Raw genomic sequence first — 8,992 nt, forward strand, 5'->3', positions numbered from 1 at the left:
CTTGAGTTATTTGGCTCACCGTGGTCCATCCAGGGCAGGATTTCATTAACTTCCTATCCCCGGGTCACTAATTGGGCTTCGCTGTTGTGGCCCCGTACCTGCAGTTGACTTACACGTCCTGGTAGTCGTGGTTACAGCTGCTCGCTGTGCTGCTGACTTGCCGGGCCTCAGCCACGACACTTCCCCCATCGGCCCCCACCTGCTCCCTCCCTGCTGTTTCCCCATTACCAGCGCCTTATTGTCCTCCATCCTCCCAGTGAAAAAGTGGCACTCATTAGATGTTGCGTGGTGATTCTGTTAGACGGCAGCAGACGACTGCACAGAGATTTGCTTAACCAACAACAGCAGCCAAGCTAAGACGTGCTCGCCCTTCCATGAACACATGACTGGATTTTATAACCAACGTGAATCAGTTATTGTCTTGACATGCTTGTGGGGAATCTTATCTGGAGGTTTCTGGAGGATCTCAGGGTCTCATCTCTTGCTCCTGTTGGTGCCTTCCAGTCGAGGCCTCTGATTGTCACTGCCAAATTTAAAGTGGCTGGGATGAGGGGATTTAGTTCTTAACCTTAGTTCTCAATTGGACAAGGATGGGCTCCCTTACTTTGGTTAGGAATGCCTCGGTGGAGGAAGGTTAAGTAACTTTGGATCTTGTTCACAAGTTGGGGGACACGTGAGGCTGAGCCCCACCCATCCCCCAATTTCTTGAATTAATATTTAAATCCTGAAGATGTCAGAGACTCTCCTTCAGTCGACAGAGTCTGCAGAAAGTGTTTGGGTCAAGACAGGGACCGAATGAACAATCACAAACTGATCCATCTGGTCGCTGACATTATTTTAATTCAGACATCAGCCCATGGGACAGAACCCACTTGCTCTTTCTATTTTTAACTTTCAACTGAGAAACATTCCTCTTTCTCGGAAACAACTTGACTTTTTAATACTTCCTCAGAAACCGTCAAACATTTTCCCTCTGGCATGAATGAACCTCCATTCATTTTAGCATTCAGCGTGCACTTTAAATTTGTCTGAGAAGAAGGAAGCTCTCAGGTTGTAAGGGGGAAATGTCACAGCGTGTGGTTTCCTATGTGACGCGGGATTTCCGAAACCATTCGGGCAAGATTCCCCCTGAACAGAGATTAGTGACTAAAATATACAAACATATGATTCGTTTCTCATTTTAGAGTTCCGAGGTGAGACGATTGTGATCTGAAGATGTGGTGTGACGTATTGTTGCCTGGTCTTTATCAGTGGTGGAAGTCTCTTGCAGCAGAGTTCTTCCTGTGCCTCTGTGTCTTTTCTTTGAAAGCACGTGTACAGCATGTAAACATCTCAATGAGGAAGTGCTGCAGTGAAAGGAAAAATAAGCTGATGAGGGCTTTCTCTTTTGTTGTATGGCTCTGGAGCAAGTGAATATCTCCTTGTGTGCTCCTGCACTACGTCTTTTTGAAGTGTTATGTAGCCATAAAGCAACGGTTGCCATGTATTGATCTCTGGGCAATGCAGGGAGCCATCATGAGCAGTAAATTCTGAAAGACATGTGTCTGGACAACACAGTAGCCTGAGCCCTGGCAGCACTTTCAGAGCAATCGAGAAAAGTGTGATGGCTGCTCTTAGGTCTATTCGATGAAGTGGACCCGATGTGGGACAATTGTAGAGTCCAGAGTGGAAATAGAAGGTGGTTTCTAAGTGGGGAAGTAGACGCAAGAAGAGTTGGAGTGAGTTGTTTCTTATCAAGATTTGTACAGTACAAACTATTGGTCTCAAAAGTGAATCACACTTGTGTTTTCTAGTTCTTTTTGGGCATACAATCCGCTGGATGTTTGGTGCCTCTGTGGTCATCTTTGTCCGACGAACCCATTTATTCATTTCAATACTTTTAATGTTCAGCAACACCTAAGCTCATGTCTTTCCAATCGACGTCTCTTCAGTTACAGATTTATTGTTGCGTTTCTGAAAAAGCATTCAGTGGATAATAATAATCACAATATTACCCACCATCCATTGTCGCTCCATTATTTTCTCAGTAAGCCCAATCAATAAATATATGGATACTATTAACTCTGGGTGCCTTGCTGAGGCTTTTCTTTTGATAGTCTATTAGTCAATCAATAATATTGTGTCAGAGGGAAGTCTATTGCACGCCACTGAAATGAATAAAACATAGAACAAACGTCCTGGGAGAGACAATCTAGCATTCATTAGTCAGGCAGTGACTTGCCAAGTCAACAAAAATCCACTCCATACAAACCCAGGGTTTTTTCCCTTATACCTTCATTGCCCCAGAGAAGAACTGTAATTATTTATAATTATATATATATATATATATACTAGCCCTTTTATCATTTTATCATTTAGCTATATTTAAATGATAAAAGTGCTAAGATAACAAAAGGTTCTTTTATATATATATAGATAGATAGATAGATAGATACATAGATAGATAGATAGACAGACAGACAGACAGACAGACAGACAGATAGATAGACAGATAGATAGATAGATAGATAGATAGATAGATAGATAGATAGATAGATAGATAGATAGATAGATAGATAGATAGATAGATAGATAGATAAAAATATCAAACAAATCAAAAGTCCTCTAATACTGAACTCTCCATCGCAGGGTTCAGTGCACAGAAGGGACGACACCACCACAGAGCTGGTTTGTTACTGGATGAATAGAAGCTCTAACGCTCCTTGTTTCTGTGGACAAGACAAAGGAAGACTGCAGATTTCTGAATTGTGCCTGTCTCAGAACAGAACAGGGACAAATGCCTCCAGTTGAGCGAAGATGTTCAGCAGCAGAGCGAAATTATGGTGGAACTTCCCTCAGCATGGGCATTTCTTGTCCTTACACCATTCTACATCATATGCTTTTTCAGAAAGTAAATCATTTCACTCAGGTAGATTTGTGACTTTCATATTGGAAACGAGGGAATAAAAAGTCACCTCTCTTTCACTGTACAGCTGATGAAGTCACGTTTGCGCACCGATTCTTTAGTGTCCTAGTGAAGAGCCTTACCCCTGATAAGCTAGTGAGTTGTGAGAGGGGGGAGGATGTGTGTCTTTTTCCTCGTGCCTGCTTTTGGATTAACCCTTGCTTGAGCTGGGTGTTTCACACAAAAATACATATGTATAGATTTCTTTTTCTAAAAGGTACGAGCCGCAGTTTGCTGGTCACCATCGAACAGTTACTGCTGGAGATTAATCGCTTCTTCTGCCGCTGTTTTCCCTGCGTGTAGCCGTCTGGTGAACTCTGCTCTGCACTGGTTGCCCTCTGCAGTGAAACACAACGCCGAGTGCCTCCATCACAGTGGAGTCTGGGTCTGCAGGTGACCAGCTGTCTGCCTGTGTTCCTCTCCACTGGGACAGCTGGAGCCGTCAATCAGGTCTGACCACCAGCACAACAACTCGAGGGATTCGAATCCTCGGGATGATTTAGAAAACAGCTACGACTGGATGTCAAGTTCTGGAGCAAACTGCTGGAATGAATGGGCAGGACTGAAAAATGAGAGAAAGAAATGTTTCTAATGTTATAAGGCATTACATGACAGTATGTTATGTCAACAGTCTGCAGCCCTGACTCCACCCACTGTTGAGTTTAGTGTGAAATTAGAAATACTACAAGCCATTATCTGATTTTGTCCTTTGACACCTGATGTTTATCAATGCATTTATATATAGTATCCATAGTCATCAATCCTAACATACTTATTTGATCGGCATATACTTCCCAATGTGAAATGCAGAGCCATCTTTTGCTACTCTCATCTGTCCAAGGTGCCTTTTCTCATCAACCATATATTTGCTCTCCCTTCTTTCAGTCTGAAATATTCATTGGAGACTTTCATTCAAGAATCCTGTCATCGCCTCGGGACTATTTCCAAGACCTTTCAAATATGGCATAAATAAAGTGACGCTCTGTCTATGCCTTAGCTCAGCACGTGCAGTCGCAGGCTGCAGATGGAAGCCATTGAAGGCCATTAGTGCGCGAGGAGGGGCGTCTTCCCCCATGAAATCTTTGGCACACTTTTAAAGAGAGTGGCCTTCATGTATTCAGGCCTGATTCACTGGCTTTGGCACCAGGAAGACCATCCCCCTGTGAAACCCACCCCCAATTCACTAATGTACATACTCTTTGACTGTGAAGTAAACATGTGTGGAACACAATGTTCCGCGGAACTTGTTGTCTCATTTATCAGAGAGAATCGACGAGGCTGTCTCAAAGTCTGACTTTTAATGCAGGAGTTTGACTCCTGAGGCATTTCTTTCCCAAAAGCAGCCATCCTTCCGGGGTCTGAAAACTCGACCCCGTGGTGAGAATCAGGGGTTTCAGTTCGTCCTGTTACATACTGAGGCACCTGCTACATGTGAGGGAGAGATTCCACTATGGCTGTTTGGTTTATCTTGTGGGAATTCATTCTTGTGTCTTGGCTGAATATTCAGACATTAAAATTGTTTAAAAAAAAAACAAGTGCTTTTTGCTGCTTAAAAGAAAAATATATTTTCCATATTTTCAACTTTATCTTAACTCATATTCGCACAACAAACTGCGGGCCATTTATCCCCCTGCATTGAGATTCCTGCACAGCCCTTTCTGGACCAGACTTCATTTTTCACCCATTTCAATTTATGTAAAGGCATATAGTCACCTCTTATGTACTTGTGAATTACTTTTTTATTTTAGCATTATTTGTTTTTAAGAGGGAGTTTTATGTAAATTAAGTCCTGTGTGAAAATGTTTTCAATGTTTCTACTTTGAATTTGGATGGCACGTATTTATATGAAAGTCAAATCCATTTCAGTTTCACTTCTCTGTGCTGCAACCTGACATGTTCCTCCCACCGCCTGAGGTTTCCTTATCTCGCCAGAGACACTTATTGACCCAACAGGTTTCCTGATCTGCGTGTTACATAATGTCTGTGGGCAGAGTGAGTGCAGCCGATCCCATGTCAGGACCAGGAGGTTAGCCACTGCTATGATGAGCCACACCAAACCCTACCATAATAAGTGCACGCTCTCTGGGCCCGGACAAACAGAGCTGGAATTGTTCACGTTGGCACTATTGTTTTGTGAAGAGCCAAATTCCTCAGTAATGGCTGCTGCGACTGCCGCTCATGTGACCGCTGGTTTCTTTCCTCAGGGCCAATGGACGCTTCATTGTTGTGACTTAAAGAGCCAGAGGGCGTCAGGGAAGCTAATTGGGTGGAGTCTGTCTGGACTCACAGACTCCCGGCTCTCGCTGGAGCTCATCGGCGTCACACGCCCGCACCTCCTCTGCTACACACCTCCAGCACGTGAAAACAGTCATCACGACAGGATTATCAGTGAAGCGGTCACAGTCTGACCAGTAGCAATTACATACCGATATTATATTCATCTGTTGCTCACTCCTCTTTATTATTTTAAGTCACTGACCAGTTTGTGCTGAGTCAGGGTGACGAAAAACAGAGCTGCTTTTGCTTGTCTACTTTTACATTTGTTGTGCTACAACCAGCGTAGCTTTAGCAATGCTTTTAAATAGTCAACCCTTGAGGTTTGGGACTTACTGAGCCACGATCCTGAGAATCAACCCGGCAAGTAAAAGCCTTCACTTTGGGTTATTGCTCAAAATAGCTTTATTATTGGGTGTACCAACCTCTAGATGATGGCGGTGGGGTCACTAATAATTGGCATGCTTGTGATGAAAACGGCTGAATTGAAGTGGACTTTCAAGAACCAAGTGGTTTTACTGTGATTATTATGAGTATTGAGAGGGGTGAATAGTGTGGCTTGTTGGGCTGGTGAGTTCAATTTTAGGTCCGACGAACATGAAAGGCTAAATTGACTGACTTTAAATCATGTGATCATCGCTGGACGAAGATAAAACCTACCCTGAATCCAAGCCTCACTCATATTGTCATTGAGAGTTTCGTGTACTTAAAAACTATGAAGATAAAAGTCCCTCTTTCACGTGTTTGGGAGGTGAGACTGGAAAAGCAAAGGTTTGTAATTTCGCTTGAGGAAATCATTAAATCAAGAATCAGATGTTTCCTGTTTCTATGTGAAACCTTGCCAGTCGTGGATTCTTCGGTTAACTTGACTGCTGCTGTGACATGAGTGGCTTAATCACACTCATTGATGGGTGAAGATGAGCCCCCTATTGACCTGATAATAAGTTTCTGATCTTAAGAAAACATCCATGAGTAAGTAAATGAGTTGTGTGATTCTTGTGCAGACGTGTTTCTTCTTTCTTTGGAAACTCTGATGTTACTTCCTGTGTACACAGTCACGTACACTTCTATGGAAATGCAAATGCGGTTATTACTCCCAAAGCAGATGAGATCATGAAAACCAGGACACCCGTATCGATCGTTTTGCTTTTTGTTCATTTTCAAATCCGAACAATGAGGGGCTGCGGGGACAGAACGGGGCTATTTGGAGTGTCATTCAGCCAGATGTGCTTGTTTGTACTCAGAGGGGGGACGCCATGATTCGGGCCCTTAGGCTCATCAGGCAAGTGAGAAAGCACCTCTATTAGCAGGAGAGAATTAGCATAGCATGTGTACACAGCCAGGGGCGTCGGTGGTGTAGGAAGTTAGGATGATACCAGGGGACCCACAGTGACATACGCCTCGAAACTAAACAGTCAAGGCCTAAATGAAATCCAATAGATCTCATGTGCCTCCAATTAGAGGCTGAACGGACGCGCGCACCATGTGAGGGGAGTAGGCCTCTTCCAGTTAGAGTTAAACACCTGTATTGACACAGGCAGCAAGCTTCGCTCCAGCGTCCCACTTCCAGCTGAGTGAGAATGCAGAACGTTCTGACGCACTGTGGGCTGCCGAGCGGAGGAGGGGAGGGCGGGTGACTCCACGGCTTCTGCAGAAAAGTATTTGCACTCTTGTAGATCCCAACAGTGATTGCAACACGCAAGAATTCAAAGCACCTTCAGGCGGACACGGCCAGCACCAAAACCACGGCGCTTGTCTTCAGTTCTTTCAACTCCTTATTGCGTAATGCTGAACTTTTGAAATAGGGTGAGCTTTCTCCTTCACCTATCTGCAGTCTTCATCACCTGATTTCATTTCAAACTTTTTGTCATGTCGACGTCCTGAGTGTGTAGTTGTTGAAGCAGAAATAAGGGAGTGGAGATCATGAAAACAGATGAGTTCAAAACGCGATTATACAAAGTAATGAACGCAACAAGTTGGAGTGTGAGTGAGTGGCGGGGGGGAGGGGATGGAGGGGGTCTGCCAGGGCTGCTCTGTGACTGCATGAAAGGGATGCTAAAAAAGGACAGTAGTGTGACCTGCCATCATGTGTGATTCAGAGCGGGGGTCTCAAACTGATCAACAAAAGGGCCATTGTGGGTGCAGGTTAGGATTGGTCGTAGCTGTTGACTCATTGTGGCTCACTTGAGAGCCAGCTCATGCAGATAGGTTAGGAGACAAGGTTAGGGAGGCCATTCACAGATGGTTTGAACTCGCAAGGAGTTTAAAATGGAGGCAGCAGGTAGAAGACAAGAGACAAACTTTGGGGGTGATGTGGTAAAGGAGGACATCTTGGGAGCACAAGATACAAGTGGTGCTTCATTCCATACTCTGATATTCGTTTCAGTTTGTTCTAGACTTCAAGTCCACTAAAACTGCCTTCAAACACAAGAAGCGCTCTCACCACGTGCTACTGTTGACACACAAAGAGCTTTTCTCAAAATCAAAAGGATGACGCTCCGTGTCATCAAAGTGATTCAGTTGATTTGATTCTCCAAAAGACACAGAAGCATCTTTGGATTACTTTAAGGAAGCTGTTGTTTCTACTGAAACTGAACTTCACTTGTGTTTCTGTCAAACTTTTGGTGTCATTGTTGTCATTGAACTGGAGCTGCACTGTGTGACGCCACCACCCACGTCACTGTGGCGCAAGATCTGGCCTAAGTGACTAGTGTCTGCTGATGGGAAACTGTCCACTTCATTGGAAACTTCACATAAGAAAATTTTACCATCATAATGACAGCGCTGTTTCTCCTTTTCCCTGGCCACTTGAGCTGAAGAATCCTACAACAGCTTGAGTCCATTCAGTCTTTTGTCCTGGATCAGTCACATGCTCCCCTAGAGCTGGAAAGGGAGGCGCTGAAACTACCTTTATGGTGTCATGTGGAAGCAGTCAGTCTACTCTGAGTCTCCCACGGATGCATTAGCTCTACTAGCTAGGCCAGGGAAACTATATACAGTGCTTAGAGGGGGCATTCTTAAATCAGGAGTTGCTGGTTCCCATCACTGTCTTTACCATCTAGTACGTGATGAAGAAGGAGGTTAGTGTCAGTTACTTCAAAACTACTTTCTACTGAGACCAGAACACTACAGAAGCACCTGGGAATTGAAAAAGTCTCCATTTTTGGTACACTCTAGTTTGATGTCAGCTTCGCAACACAACATTAAACTTGTTTCAAAAGAACATCGCCAGACGCCTTGTTATTTTTACTTCCAGTTTCTTCAATCTTTTGCTAATAAAAAAATATTTGGATTTCTTTTCATCTTTAAGTTGTAATTTAATAATAATATATGACTTTTCCTTTTTGAATTTTATTTTATCTGTTGTTAATTTGTTCAGTTGAAATCCAATTGTGTTTTTATGTGTTATTGTTACTTGGCTACAATTTTAATATGTAGTGTTTGTCTTTAAAGTCTTTACAGTTGAATTTCCCCACTCTAGGAATAATAAAGGTTATGTAGTTTATTGTTTTGTCTGTCTTGTGAATCGATTTTTTTTTTTTTTTGAGTGGCAGCAACCTGCGGTTGCTAGTTATATTTTCCCCAAACTTTTCACAGTGACTACCGCCTTCCTACCTCAGGGAATCTACTACTCAGCTGACCTCATTTTTACTTTAACTTGAACATGATTTGGTTGCGCATTGTTCTTAGTAGATAATAACGGCGATAACAAGTCAATGTTCGGGTATCAATCGAGTAACTGACGAGCGTGCGTGAGGCAGGTTGTCGTCTGTG

The sequence above is a fragment of the Synchiropus splendidus genome, chromosome 3 (assembly GCF_027744825.2).
Source record: "Synchiropus splendidus isolate RoL2022-P1 chromosome 3, RoL_Sspl_1.0, whole genome shotgun sequence".
NCBI lineage: Eukaryota > Metazoa > Chordata > Actinopteri > Syngnathiformes > Callionymidae > Synchiropus > Synchiropus splendidus.